The 15,631-nt window shown below is 34.0% G+C and overlaps 1 protein-coding gene across 2 annotated transcripts in view; it reads left to right on the plus strand.

Moving 5' to 3' along the window:
- Positions 1 to 15,631, plus strand: part of LOC117105472 — a 63,342-nt gene that overhangs the window by 1,330 nt on the left and 46,381 nt on the right. The gene's annotated exons all lie outside the window — the stretch shown is intronic.

The raw sequence follows: 15,631 nt of genomic DNA on the forward strand, positions 1-15,631 counted from the left end.
CTCAGCCTTTTTATGCCACATTTTTCTGTTGTTTTCATCAGGAAATTACAAGAAATTCGCTGTTTTGGACTTCAATCTTTTTTTTCTCTCTCGCACCTGCAAACTTTTTTCGTTTGAAATGGCCCAAATAGATTTTTGGAGAAAAATTATATAAGCTCAAAACTAATATGATTTGAGTAGTTTTACCGAAACAAAAGAAAAATATAAAGTCCTACCAAAAATATTTTGGCGCTACAGGTCGCTAAAATGATGTCATTTGTGACATTTAATTATTTTAATAGGAACATAAGAAGTCTCTGGCATGTTTGCTCAAAGCCTTATTCAATAGAATGACATCTATTAACTAAGACCCAATCACCAAAGAGTCGTGATTTGACCTCAGTTGTCTAGTTGAAGCAAATGTGGGAAAAACTGTCCGAAACCTTTCCATGTGGGAGGGGCAGTGGCGTATCTAGAGTCTTGAAATGGGGGTGCTGATGTTGGGGGGTAAGGTGAAGTGGTGGGGGGGGGGCCTCAATGATCAGTTGAGGGGCGCTAATTCGCAAAATAAGGTGATCACTTGACTGTGATTTTTTTTTTAGGGGGTGAACATCGCACCCCCTAGATATGCCACTGGGGAGTGAGGATCTCTCTTTCTACCCCCTAGATTGTAAATTGTTTACATGAACATAATCCATGTTATGATCACTGATTGTTCACAATTCACAATTCAAGTTCATTTTGATCACAACTGGTGCTTTGGTATTGGTTGGTCATTTGAGAATGCTTATCATTACATCATCAAAATATGCAAATTATGCTCATTTTTATTGGATCAGCGCTAATCTATTGTAGTCATTATTTGATTGGTCTATTCAAGTAGAAGTTCTGCAGCCAGGCCAAATATTTCATGAGAACCTTCTGATAAGTGGTACTTGGCCATCTGATTTGAGATTAACAAATTCTTTGAATTGAAATATGGCACTCTAAGACGACAGCCATTTCAGAGTAAGTTGATAATATTTGCACATTGTACTTAGATTATTTTTTTTTCATAGAGCATGATATAGAACTAGAAATTGCAAATTGCAAGTGAAGTGCTGCGAAGTACAACTGCATATAAATGTTCTTTGAACAAAATTATTTATGCGAGTCAAGTGAAAATAATGAATAATAAAAATATAACAAATAATATGAGACACTATCCATTGTCTATATTAGAACACTTCTCATTGGGTAACAAAGTCGTAATTTTTCGTTTTTGTCAAAAGTGTCTATAGTGGTGAATTATGGTTTAGGTTTTTATAATAAAGTCTCAAAAATTTCTATGTATGTGGAAAATGTAGTTGATTACCAAAGGTTACAATTTTTATTTTGAAGACTGCATGGTCTATACATTTTTTTATGGGGCAAGTTCCCAAGTGCGGGTTTTCTAGGGGCGAGTTGACTGGCAAAGAGTGTTGCCAAAGTGCGAGCCAGCGTGTTATTTGATCACAAGTGCGAGACATTGGAAGTGTGAGCCAGCGAGCCATGACATGACGACAATAGATACGAGACGTTACTCGAGTTTGTGCGAGGTATCGTCTGAGATTTGTGGAGTACAATTTAAAAAACAACTATAGGTCTAATAATGAATTATTGTGATGTTAAATAGACAATGTTACCTATCAAGGAGCGACGTTGTTTTTCATTGGGACCTTCGTCCCTTCAAGGCTAGGCCTATACCATCCTAGCTAGTCTAGGCCCAGAGTAGGATAAGGCTAGAGCGACATGCAGACGTTGGTATGTGTTGGTTAGTCTACAAACGTCGCCTAAAATAATTGATTTTACCCGGCAGAACGAAAGAAGGAAACTCCGCTTTTCAATCGTCTTAGGCCCTCGTTTTTTGACAAACAATGACCTTTCAGAGGTCAAATTGCTGTCAAGAATATGAATTGGCTGCTTCACAGCAATTATTAACAGTTTGATACTGTATTCTGTATTGCAGAACTGACACCCTTGTATGTGGTAAAATTATGTAAACTAGAAATACATACAAAATATTAAATTACCACAAAAAAGTTAAATTGTTCATTCAAAGGGATCAATGTTATCTTTCAATTGTACCCAAATTGTAACAATTTAATTTTCTCTGGTTTATAGTAGATTTTCATTATTATCATCATTATCACCTCATCACAATTAGCAGCATCATCATCATCCTCCTGATCATCATCATTATCTACATCATCATCCATAGTTACCAACCTGAGAGATTTGAAATGCGTGACTACAGCAGTTGTTGGGGGAGGGGGACAGCGCCCCTCCGGGGTCCTGAGGCGGAGTCCAGGGGGAAAGGGCCCCTGGCGCTCTGAAGATCTGATCATTTTTAAGCTGCTTTAAATCGATTTCAGGGAGTGTTTGTTGATATTTTAGTTAAGACACATACAATTTTAGTTTCAATGTACATTATGTTTAATTTGAGCACCCGAACTATGTACACAAACAATTCATAACTTAACAAATAAAAAATGAATAAGCACACTGATCAGTTTTTAGTAACGCGTCAGTGAATTGAGTGTTCACGTAAATACTGTGATGACTCAAATTACTGCATCACCATTTTTATATTTTTAATATAAAACCAATTTATTCTAATTTTAAATACATTTTCCCCTGAAGTGGTGATAATTCGCACAGACCTGTGCTAAATGTGTGACAAATTACTGTATGATCACGCGTATGTGTTTCTGCAAAATTCATGTTTCAACCAAAATCACTTTTGCAAATGCAAGACCGTCTCGCATCATGCGATTATCATCATTATCCTCATTATCTTCATCATCAATTATCCTCAAAATTATCACAATTCATACCACTACCACCATCACTAGCTCATCACCACCACCACCATCATTATTATCAGTAATGTACCGTAAATGCTTGAATAATGCCCATTTCGAATAAGCGCCGCACCATACCTGATTTTTTTCACTAAGCGCCGCTCTTGAATAAGTGCCGCTGCGCTTAATCAAGATTATATATTATCCTGTGTGTAATGAAACACTTCGAAAAAACAGGGTTTTAAATACAATGTATACAGTGTTAAAATAAATAAATAACACAATGAATACGCAAGCATTTCTTTATAAATGTTTATTTACGATGACTAGGAACTATGATAGGCTTACCAAACTATGGTAATACGTGAGATAGGAACATGGGAACGGGCATGGTGGGGGCGGATGTAGGATTTGGCAGTAGGGGTTGCGTGCAAGGAAGCAGGTCTGTTTGGAAGGTGGGTGGACATTTCGTGAGTCCTCACACACTATAGTTGGGGCTGAGGTGCAAACATTTGAGGAAATAATACCTGTAGATGGCCGGAAATGACACTTTTATATAGTACAATTCATATCACCATTTTATAGTCATAATGAACTGCCAACAATTTCTCATGATCTTTTATCAGCGATTTTGGCAACCACAGAGATCTAATTAATGTGTGATGTACCATAGAAAATAAAACTTAAAAACATTGTCTTTGATATATTTACCTTACCTACCTCAAAGCCGTGAGTCCAAAACCACCTCAGTCCCACCATGGTTTGGGCTGCGCAAGTGAAAATAATTGTGGAAAAAGTACCTTTAGATGGCCAGAAATGACACTGTTATATAATAAAATTTATCATGATCACAACATCATTATAAAGTCTAAATGAAGTGCCAGCAAATTTCTCATGATCTTTAATCTGGGATTTTCAGCAACCACAGAGATCTAACTTATGAGTATGTACCATAGAAAATAAAACTAAAGAAACACTTTTTTTGAAGGCCATAGCCAGAATTTGTAAAGTTGGGTTCAGTTTTTTAAGAAAATTGCAAATTTTAGAAAATTATATTATGAAAAATGGTTGATGGGGAATATGCATTCAAAATCCAAATTTAACAAGCAAAATAAAAAAAAAGAAATGGTAAATGGGGAAATATGCATACAAAATCCAAATTAGACAAGCAAAAAAAAAAAAAAAAAAAGACGGGGGGGGGGGGGGGGGGGGAATGGGAAAATATCAATCTTTGGAAAAACTTTCTCCACCCCTTGATAAATGCATCCTCTGAAAGTGTCTAAAATTCTCAAATTCTTCGCGCGCATTTCTTGTGACGGTAGGCCAATTTCCTCTGTAAATTGAACATTTTAGGAAGTTCTTATCAATTCCGACGAAATTTATTCTAGGACTTGTCACCAATGACAGTTGTTACAAAGTACTAATTTTCATGACCTCGATACTTAGATGCCCAGAAATGTCACTCTAGAATTTCTTACATACAATTGCAAAAGTGCACTTCTTTGAAAAGTAGAATTCGTTCGAACCTTTTGAACTTGGCTATGGCCTGTCTTTGATATATTTAATTTACTTGGCCTACCTCAAAGCCGTGAGGTCACATTCACCACAGCTCCACCATATTTGGGGTTGAGGTGAGAAAATTTATAAATTTATCAGTGTCCCCATGGGCCCTATTGAACATGCCTGGATTTGTCACTCATATCATATCATTTATTTTGTCGTTAAAAACATTTAAAATGCAAAGACAAACATAATTAAAAAACGAGCACATCTAAAATTCCACAATGGAGTGGGACCCAAAAGGCCCCCACTCTCGTAAAGCAATGTTGGAGGAACGTTTTTGAAAGTGAGGGGGTCCCATTTCATAAGCCCCCTGGAAGCTACGGATATTTTGCAAAGTTTGGTGAATTTTATTTTATAGACATCAAGCTACTGTAATATGATTTTATATTTGTTGTCCCATTTCATAAGCCCCCTGGAAGCTGCGGATATTTTGCAAAGTTTGGTGAATTTTATTTTATAGACATCAAGCTACTGTAATATGATTTTATATTTGTTGTAATTTCCAGTGGCGGATCCAGGAATTCGATATAGAAGGGCCCAGTGAGGGTACTTTCACAGAAGAAAATTTGTTATTATGGCAGCTCTAGATGGCCGGAAATTACACTCTCAGACTTAAAATTTGAATATAATTTTCCATACAGTATATCTCCATTAAAAAAAGATTGAACAATTTAGCCTCCCCCTCCCCCTTGAACGTGCCACAGATTTCCGAACAAAGTCGAAGTCAAGATTGCTTCCACGACCTCAATGAATTATTTATCATGAGTGTTATCCTTGATATGGGTTCCCCAACAAAATCTTTTACCCTGATGGATAAAAAATACCCTTCTATCCCGTAGTAAAATATTTTATAGAATTCTGTAGAAAGTCTATAGAGGTTTAAGAGTTTTTATAGAATTCTATAGAAAACTTATCCAAAAATAATATAATATTTCTATATAAAACTTATCCATTCTCTATAGAGTTAGTTCTATAGAAATATAATTCTATAGAAAAATGATCCAAGATTTTGTCTCTATATAAAGACCCATCCATGCTCTATAAATATAGAGCTATAGAAATATAATTCTATAGATAATTACTTAGAAGAAAAAATGTATATACTTTTATAGAAAGAGTTCTAATTAAATTTTATACAATTTCTAGATTTAATTATATATTTTCTCTTCAGATTTTTTAAATATAGTGTCTATAGAATTTCTATTTTTCTTTCAGAAAAATCCTATAGAATTCTTGTTTTATTGTGATATATTTTCTATGTAATTTTGAAAGATTTTCGATAAAGTTGTTTATAAAGTCTTTAGAAATTATACAGTTAAATGTATAGAATGAATAATATACAATTTCTATAGAATTATAAATTGATTTCTTATGGAATTAATTATTTTTTACATCGTAATTGGGGATTTATTTTAAAATTCTATATACGTTTTAAAGAACGTGTTGGCAGATTCCATGGGAAATAGGCCTATGTAAATACTGTATTGTATTGAATTTTATTTTATAAATTTATGAAAACATTATAAACAATTCTTGAATTTTAAAATTATCTGGATTTTATCAAAATTATCTACCTGCACTTTATCCCAAAACATGAATCGATTTCTATGGAACGCCGTTCAAGCAACAATTTGATGATAATCAGTTAACCGACGATGATGAAAAAATTAAATCATCGATGATGAAACGTGAACTGTCGATGTTTGAAAAAGTGAATCGTCGATTATGAAAAGTGAACTGTCAATGATGAAAAAAGTGAATCGTCTATGATAAAAAGTGAATTGTCGATAATTAAAAAAGTGAATTGTCGATGATAAAACAAGTGAATCGTCGATGATGAACAAAGTGAATCGATGATAAAAACCAGGGAATCGTCGATGATAAAACAAGTGAATCGTCGATGAAACAAGTGAATCATCGATGAAGAAACAAATGGTGAAACGAATCGTCGATGATGAAACAAGCGAATCGTGGATGATGAAACAGGTGAAGCGTCGATGAATAGCTGAATCGCGCAAGCAACAAGGTCTGGCCATGATTTGCTGACGACAGGTCTAGAGGGCCATGAACTAGCCTAGTCCTATGACACCAGAATGTGTATGTTTGTTTATTTTTTATGTTTATTTGCTTGTTAATTTGTTTGCTTTTCTCTTTATTCATATTGTTTATTTGTGCATTTTTATTTGTCTATATATATTTGTATATTTGTTTTAATTTATTCATTTGTTTATCTGTTTGCATGTTATTTATGTATTTATTATACATATCCACGGATACAGTATTTTAAAATTAAAATTAGTGGGGTCTGAGGGCGTCTACTCCAGACCAAAGATGGTTGTTGAACAACATTTTTTGCAACTATGAATGCCCAGAAATAGATGCTGACAACGTGTAGGGTCGCTAGCCCCTTCCCTCAAGGGGCAGCCATAAGAAATAAAGTTGGCATGGAGATAGAGTCTATGTTGGAAATATGGTACTTTTGGATGCTAGATAATAGAATAATAGAAGCTGGCAAACCTGCCACCACCCATTCCCATCTGGACACAGATTGACTAATTACATCTTGGGAATAAGATAAATGTTATTAGGTCTACTGCGAATGATATTTTTTTCAAGATTTAATTAATTTGCTTATTTCTCCATGAATAATTAAGTGCAAGAAAAACGAATGTTATATATAATGCAAGGAATAACAATGACTATACTATTGTGAAATATGCAATTAAGTACAAGTGCAAAAAACACAAATGTATATATAATTCAAGGAATAACAATATGCAATTAAATAAAACATGTTCTATGAATACACAGGATACAATATGGTATGAATTAACTTTGGAAATACAGTAGGCCTATGCCTACACAAATAACGAGAGTTTCGAGAAACATACTGCTGGAACAAGTTTTATTACGCTTACTTACCAAATTCAACCTGAAGCATAATCAATTATTTATCATGCTCTAGATGGCCGAAAATGGCACTCTCAGATTAAAAGTTGAATAAATTTTGTCTGTTTTCTTCATTTTTAAAAATAATTTTGAAAAAAAATAGGAGGATGGGGTCCCGTGCTGAATGAGTTCCTCCTTGAATCTGCCACTGTTCAATATAACACTTGACAGCCTATCATTTTGTTTCACAAATGATTATTTTCTGATGTTGAACGAAAGATTTTTTTTATTCGAAAGATTTTTTTCTTTACTTAATACAGTTTTTACAACCTATAACACATTAACTACAGTGTACTGTAAATTCTGTAGTTAACCTTCAGAGAAGTTTATTTAAAAAAATGACCTAATTAAGTATCTTATTGTTTTCGTTAAATTAGATGGATTTTAAATGTGGTTATATTACGCTAGTTTGAAGGTTTACTGTAAACCAATCAGTTACACTTACTATATACATCTTTGTTTGGTTATTAGCATAAAGAGAACAGCTAAAATGTTGCTCCATTAAGAGTGCCTACCTTCCCCCATATGCCTAAATACAGAATTCATTAATACAGGCAATTTTTTCTTCATGTGGGGTGGACACCCCTTCCCCCATGATCTGCACCCATGGTTGCGTGAGAGTCCATACCACCTCATCCCCAACATGGTTGGGGCTGAGGTGCGAAAATTTTGAGAGTATGGACCTCTGGGGTGCCTGGAAATTGCACTCTCATACCTTAGAAATCTGACCAATAATTCATATCAACAATATAATACAACTATTTTTCTTAATAAAATTGAGTGGGGTGCAATCGTACCATTTGCATCCCCCTGCATCTGTCCTGCCACGGAAAGCGCCATGCCGATATGTTTTTGTGTAAGCGCCACTCTTGAAGCCCCGCTCTTGAATAAGTGCCATACTGAAGCTTCCATAAATGTTATAAACGCCGCTGCTCTTATTCAAGCTTTTACGATTTTAGTAAGTTGTGACATGGTATTGTATTCTATATAATATGTCATCTCATTTTCCACAGCCCAATGTAAATTTCAGTCAGTACAGAACTTGTTGATATGTACTTTACCAATATAAGAAAATATTATCTAGTTTCTTGTCCTTTCTGGCAGTCATCTTTGTCAGGTTATGTTTTATGCTTGTACTGTATATCTGAATTTGATCCATATAGGTCAAAATATAATACCAACAATAATAGTATGTTAGACATAGTATTATGAAAATTACAACTAACTGTTGTAATGTATTGCTACTACTATACAAACAAGAAAAGAGCCCAGAACAATATTATGTTATAAGAATGTTATAATAACATTACAGTTTGGTGTTAAAAACATTATTTTGTAGAACCATGAGTACATACTTATAACCTAATCACATAACGTCAACATTTGACTTGCTTGTGTGAACATTATTTTTTTACACTACCTAACAACAACGTTTGCGACCGTTATAAGAACATTTTGTATTTGCTGGGAGTGTAATACTGATTTCTCTTTTCAATAAACAACTTTTAAAAATTGAAAAAAATGGAGCCAGCTATAAAAAATATGGAAGCAAACAGGAATGAAAAACAATTTTATTTCTTATACTTGGCCTTGTATGTAGGAGCAGGAATAGCAAAATGTTTAAACAAGATATAAGTACAAATCAATACGTTTTGAAAGATAAACATTTCCCCGCCAATGTGTCTCTTTCAAGACATGTATGTGGATTTCAAAATCCACCCCCATTGTTATTTCTTATCATAATTAATCATATTTTCCTAACAATTGTTCTTACCCTATTGAGCAGAATTAATTGTTATAAAAATAATTTGTGGGTGAAAGCACAGAAACGTGCATAGGTAATCACAGCCTGCCTTTGTTATTGTTTAGTGAATCACTGGCTATGATACAATATTAGTATTACAGTATTCATATTATTTATTCAGGAAATTGTACAAACAATTGTAAGCCAAACAATAGTCGACAGGTATTGCCAGGTAGGAACGAAAGTATAATTCATTGCATGATGTGTTCTTTTTTACACCTACATAAACATAAAGTCTTAATTTACAATCTGTGAATAAAAGCTGTTTTCTTCATTTATGAACATTTACTGACATTTTTATAATTTCTTGTAAAATTTATAAATATACTAACAAAACTTACCATAATACTCAGCTTGAATATATATGACTTACGTTATAGTATTTGTCTGAACTGAACGGTAGTATATAAACTGGTAGAACACAAGCAGCAATACCTGATGATGACGTGTCGTTTACAAGTAAACTTCAGTATATAATTTATATGTGGCAAAGACAAGCCAAGCCAGTCACTCGTCGGAAAAATCAATTTTTAGTTATTAATAAAGGGTTTAACAGTAAAATGAGAGCTATAAAATGGTAGAAGAATCATTTAAATCCGACACTTCGTTATGAAGTTACACAAGTTTAAACATACAGCTGTTTAAAGAACAATATTTGAGAAATCAGCCTTCAAAGTTTACGATTTCAGGCATTTCTCAGGCAGAAACCATCAGCAAATCGTTAAAAATTGTTGTTTTAACATTGAAAATGAGGAAAATAACAGCATAGCATGATGTATGATATATAAAGGTTAGTTTAGTGCAATAAAATAGATTTCCAAAATTTTGAAATTCCAGCATGTTTTGGCCATTATCTCCAAAACAGGATTTGCCACGAGTGACTGGTTTGGCTTGTCTTTGCCACATATGTTGTTTTTAGATTACTTCTATTTTAGCGGTTTTATTGGAATGTGTATTTGCTGCGAAGCAGCTAATTCATATTCTTGACAGCAATTTGACCTCTGAAAGGTAATTTTTTGTCAAAAAACAACGGCCTAAGACGACTGAAAAGCGGAGTTTCCTTCTTTCGTTCTGCCGGGTAAAATCAATTACTTTATGGTTTATGGTTTTATATTTATATAGCGCCTTCCACGATCGAAACCTCAAGGCGCTTGAAAAATATATGTGAAATATATATGTGAATAATGTATGGAAATAAATACTTTAGGCGACGTTTGTAGACTAACCTACTCGTACCAACGTCCGCATGTCGCGCTAGCCTTATCCTACTCTAGGCCTAGACTAGCTAGGATGGTATAGGCCTAGCCTTGAAGGGACGAAGGTCCCAATGAAAAACAACGTCGCTCTTTGATAGCTAACATTGTCTATTTAACACCACAATAATTCATTATTAGACCTATAGTTGTTTTTTGCATTGTACTCCACAAATCTCAGCCGATACCTCGCACAAATCGTTAATGTCTCGTATCTATTGTCGTGACGTCATGGCTCGCTGGCTCACACTTGTGATGATGTCTCGCACTTGTGATCAAATCACACACTGGCAACACTCTTTGGCAGTCAACTCGCACCTAGAAAACCCGCCCTTAGAAACTTGCCCCATAAAAAAATGTACACTTCCTAGACCATACAGTCTTCAAAATAAAACTTGTAACCTTGGTAATCAACTACATTTTCCACATACATAGAAATTTTTGAAACTTTATTTTAAAAAACCTAAACCATAATTCACCTCTACAGACACTTTTTGACAAAAATGAAAAATTACGACTTTGTTACCCAATGAGAAGTGTTCTAATATAGACAATGGGTCGTGTCTCATATTATTTGTTATATTTTTATTATTCATTATTTTCACTTGACTCGCATAAATAATTTGTTCGAAGAACATTTGTATGCAGTTGTACTTCGCAGCACTTCACTTGCAATTTGCAATTTCTAGTTATATATATAAACCCAGTGTATTTATATATATAAACCCAAAAGAAACAGCCAAAAATAAAACTTTGACAATTAGATACTATAGATTATTTGAATTGTTTGCCTTCAAAGTATTAAAGTAATTTAGTTTTAATTGAAAATCAAAACAAGATATAATGTCCCCACCAATTAATAAATTATTAATGTGTCTGTTTCTTCTACATATTTCCTTGTGAATCTGTGTAAATAATTTAATTATTTCAATATTTACCTTAATATTAAAAATTATATGAAATTGAACTTTGTAGTGGTCACTTCCCATGGGTGTAGGCTAGAAGTGGGGAGGGGGGTGCGGTGTGGACACATTCTCACCTTCTCATTCCTAAATGGCAGAAAAAATGTTTCTACTAAATTGGTTAAAATACTAAAAGTGACCATTAAGTTTTCATTGGAATAGGGAATTTAGTTCTGCATTCTGGGATTTAGTTTCGTATTCTCATCCTCGGTCTCAGGTCGAAACCCAGTTTTTGGCATTAATTAACATTTTTAATTGAAACACTATTATAAGGTTTATTTATTTTCCAGATATAAATATGTCTTTACAGAATCTGATTAAGAATTAAGGCACAACTTCCATAGGGACTTTATATATGCTGCCCTCTATATAATAGTAATAAAACTTGTTTCAAGCATTACTCTAATTGGTAGTTGCTAAACACCATGACTTCAAGCGAGGGAGGTGTGGCTTCTTTTGGTGACGTCATGTAAAATTGCTAGGGATACCCAATCATCACACAGCAATGATCAAATCCTGAAATGTGATTTCTTATAAGCCTACATGTGATTTTTTTTTAATGGTAGATTTATGTTACTGCTATGCCTGTGATTTAAAAGATGTGGGCCTGGTATAGCTTTAGGTTATTGAGAATGAATGGAATTATATTTACTATGCCTTAGTTAGCTAGAAGTCTAGAGAGCTAGACCTGGAACTAACACAAGTGAAGTACTAATCAGGAGAGGTCGGTCTATCCTACGGTATAGCGGCCAATTTGGATTATTAACAACACAACTTGTTGCTATTCTAAAATTATGGAGGCCCTAAATCCATGATTTTTAGGCATATTTATTTAGATTTAAATTGAGGTGGAACTTGTCGTCAGTTGTTGCCATGTGAGATGATAGATTGAAAGTGAGGTATTAACTTCTCACATTGGTAGATGAACATGACATCTGTTTTTGATATCTGTAATTTCTTCGCCACCTATTTTATGCAGTATTGTTTTTTTTATAAGAACACCGAGACTGAAATTGTTTTAAACAACAGTTGCCTTAAACAACAGTTGCCCTACGATTCAATGGCCTATCCAAAACTATATTCCAGTGAAAAATTCAGACTTTACTAATTATTTGGATAATGGAAGGCTTTCAAATTTTAGGAAGGCTTTTTAAACTTTAGGTAAGATAACATAACATAACATTTATTGTCCAATAAAACAACTGGGAATTTGTTTTCCTCTGGCATTACAAGACACAAAGGCAAGATTAAAGTTAAAATACAATTGATAAAAATATTTAAAAGGTCAGGCGGATATCTAAAATTGATCAATTAAAAAGAAATGACATTGATAACAAAATTGATATAAAAAAACTTGTACTGTTTTAAATGATACATAAAAGATGTACGTGGAAATGCTTGTGCGCAAAGTTGGAAGTAAAGTCGGGGTGGGATTATACCTGAGGTGGGACTATATCCGGGGAACTAAGGGATATTTAAATTTAAGATATGCTGTCACTTAACTAAATATAAACTTTAATGTTTTGAAAGAAAATGAACTAATGTTAATAGAAGCTTTATTAATAGAAAGCTAAAAATGATTGAAAAAAAAAAAAAGACAGAGAGTACATTGAGTTTTTTTCTTTTTGATTTCAACTGTATTTTTTAGATGTCCTACTTTTGTAAGTGACACAAGTTAATACCCAAAGTTTATTACTTTACCTGCAACATATCCGGCCTTTACCAAGTATATGAAGAGAGACATACACGTCGTCTTAATTTTCTTTGTATTTTTATCATAATTCGTACATGTCAAACAAAATTTTGAAACTTGGTCAAACCACAATTATCATAATGATACACAACAAGGACGCAGATTATATTTCTCTTATGGGGAGACCACATTCTCATCATAGACTTCATATCTGATCTGGTAAGTGACCTTACAATGGTCTTGTGAACTTTAGTTACCTTACATAATGCCCGTAATACATGCTGTACAGATTTCCTTCAATCCTTGGACTGACTAAATGTTAATGACCTATAGGCATTGTCAAGGGATTGTGTATCTCCTAGTTCACTGGAGGAGCTGTGCAAAAGTACGGCGATCCTAGCAAATGCAAGAATTTTTCTCACAGCTGAACATTTTATACATTGCATGCCTGCCCCTTCCCACTTGACACCACATGCCTGCCCCTTCCTACTTGACACTGCTTGCTCGCCCCTTCCCAATTGGCACTGTTTTCCTGTCCATTACAACAAACATAATCATAGGATACCACAAATTAAATATAAAATTGAAAATTCCCAGGCAATAAATCATTTATTTCCTCAAACGAACGAATGAATGAATGGCTTTATTCACTAGTGTAAAAACAGTAATGAAAACCTTCAGAATCTTAAACATGGGTAAATAGGCACTAAGGGATAGTAATTAGTATGAGTATTTCAAAACCTATTTTAGTGATATAACTGGGGTGGTAGACAGAGGCGATCCAAGGATGTCCAAAATGTCCAAAAGGGTGGGGGGGGGGGCGGAAGGGGGACCAAAAGTTTAGCCGATGAAGATATAAGAACACCCAAGGGGTCCGGGGCCATGCCCCGTGAAATTTCAATGTTCTAGATGCCCAAAAAATAACCTCTGAGGCCTTTTGGGTGATAATTTTTTTCTTTTTCTTTTCTTCTTTTTTTATTTTTGACTTTTCAAAAGGGGCCGGGGCCAACTCGTGTCCCCCTCCTCTAAATCTGCCCCTGGTAAAAACATGAGTGTGTTGTAGAATAGGGTATGCTCACCCCACCCTTCCTATCAGATCCGCAAACTTGACAGCCTTCCATATATCATCCAAATAATTTTTTATTGATTGATAAATGCTTCTGAACATTTGTATTATGGATTTTGATATAAATTCTATGATTAATTGATGACGTGCATAATAAGTAGGATGAATACAATATAATAGATGAATACAGAATTCAATCATAATTGAAAGAGAAAGGGAGATACTTTCGTAATGACTCGTTTCTCTGTGTCTGGGACAGTTTAACAACTCAGAAACAGTACTGAAACCAAATGAGTTCATAGGTACATGACTTTCAGGACAATACAAAATGTTAATTATAGGTTTGGTCAATTTTCTCATCTCTCAGTAAGCCAATGATGAGTATAACATGTTTTTCAACATTTTCATCATGGACTTTCTACTTTGAAGGTGTTTGATATCTACACCTCCGCTCATTTCTGTATTTCTTATTTGTAATTTCTTCACCTATTCTTAATATCGTCTGCTATTTTTCTCTGAGTTTGACATCATCAAGGTGGGTACTTGGTTATTTGTTTCAATTTTAGCAAAATGTTTATTTCAAAGTGATTATGAGTGTTTCTTTGCTACTCATCTGAATTCCTTGTAACAGGTTTCTATTTTTATTTGGTATTTTATTCTATTATTATTTGGTAACATAATTTTCATGTTTTAAGTAACTTTCTACCTTCAATTTGCTTCAAGGATCTTATAGGTGATGTTTGTAATACAGTACGCCACGCGTCCAGTCCTTTTACAGTATTTGGTGAAGCTTATTAATAATTGTAATCTTTAAGCGGCGCGGCGCACTTTCTTTCTTTTCTGATGTTTTGTTTCTGTTTGACGGATTCGATTTTCTCTTAACAATTGTTGTTATGAAATGCAATTCAACTCGTGATGTTGATGCATCGCTGAGCTGCTATATTTTATGAAATGTATTTTTTTTTTATATTGTTTTGAATAAAGAAATACCGAGAATAATAATGTTGGTTTTCCTTGGCATCTTTTACACAGATTCTTATTAGAGATTTTCTGTTTTGAATTCATACTGCTAGTGTGACATAGTTACTTTATATTTTTTTATGTGTCTGGAATTATATTATTATATTTTTGCCAATCACGAAAAAATTAAGTCTATTTCCAATGAAATACAATTATATAACAAAACCAAGTATTAAGGAACTAGGTAGGCCAAAACAATGTAAAGAACCTCCATAAACGCTAGCCTTGCGGAGAAAGACACAAGTAACTACTTATAACTAGAGAAAACGAATCCAATATATCGTCGCTCACATCACGAACTAACACAATCAAAGTAGATTGTGTTAGTTCGTGAAATCAAGAAAGCGCGTCAAAATATGCGCTGTTGTTGTTAAGGACTTTTTGTGTGGTAAAGAATGCAAAATTGCTTGACAACCAATATGCGCTCGTTTTGACGCACTACTGTGATTTCACGAACTAACACAATCTACTTTGATTGTGTTAGTTTGTGATGTGAACGACGATATGCAAATCATTGAAA

The sequence above is a fragment of the Anneissia japonica genome, unplaced genomic scaffold (genome assembly GCF_011630105.1).
Source record: "Anneissia japonica isolate Jap-2015-1 unplaced genomic scaffold, ASM1163010v1 scaffold1128_len1000024_cov185, whole genome shotgun sequence".
NCBI classification, from domain to species: domain Eukaryota; kingdom Metazoa; phylum Echinodermata; class Crinoidea; order Comatulida; family Comatulidae; genus Anneissia; species Anneissia japonica.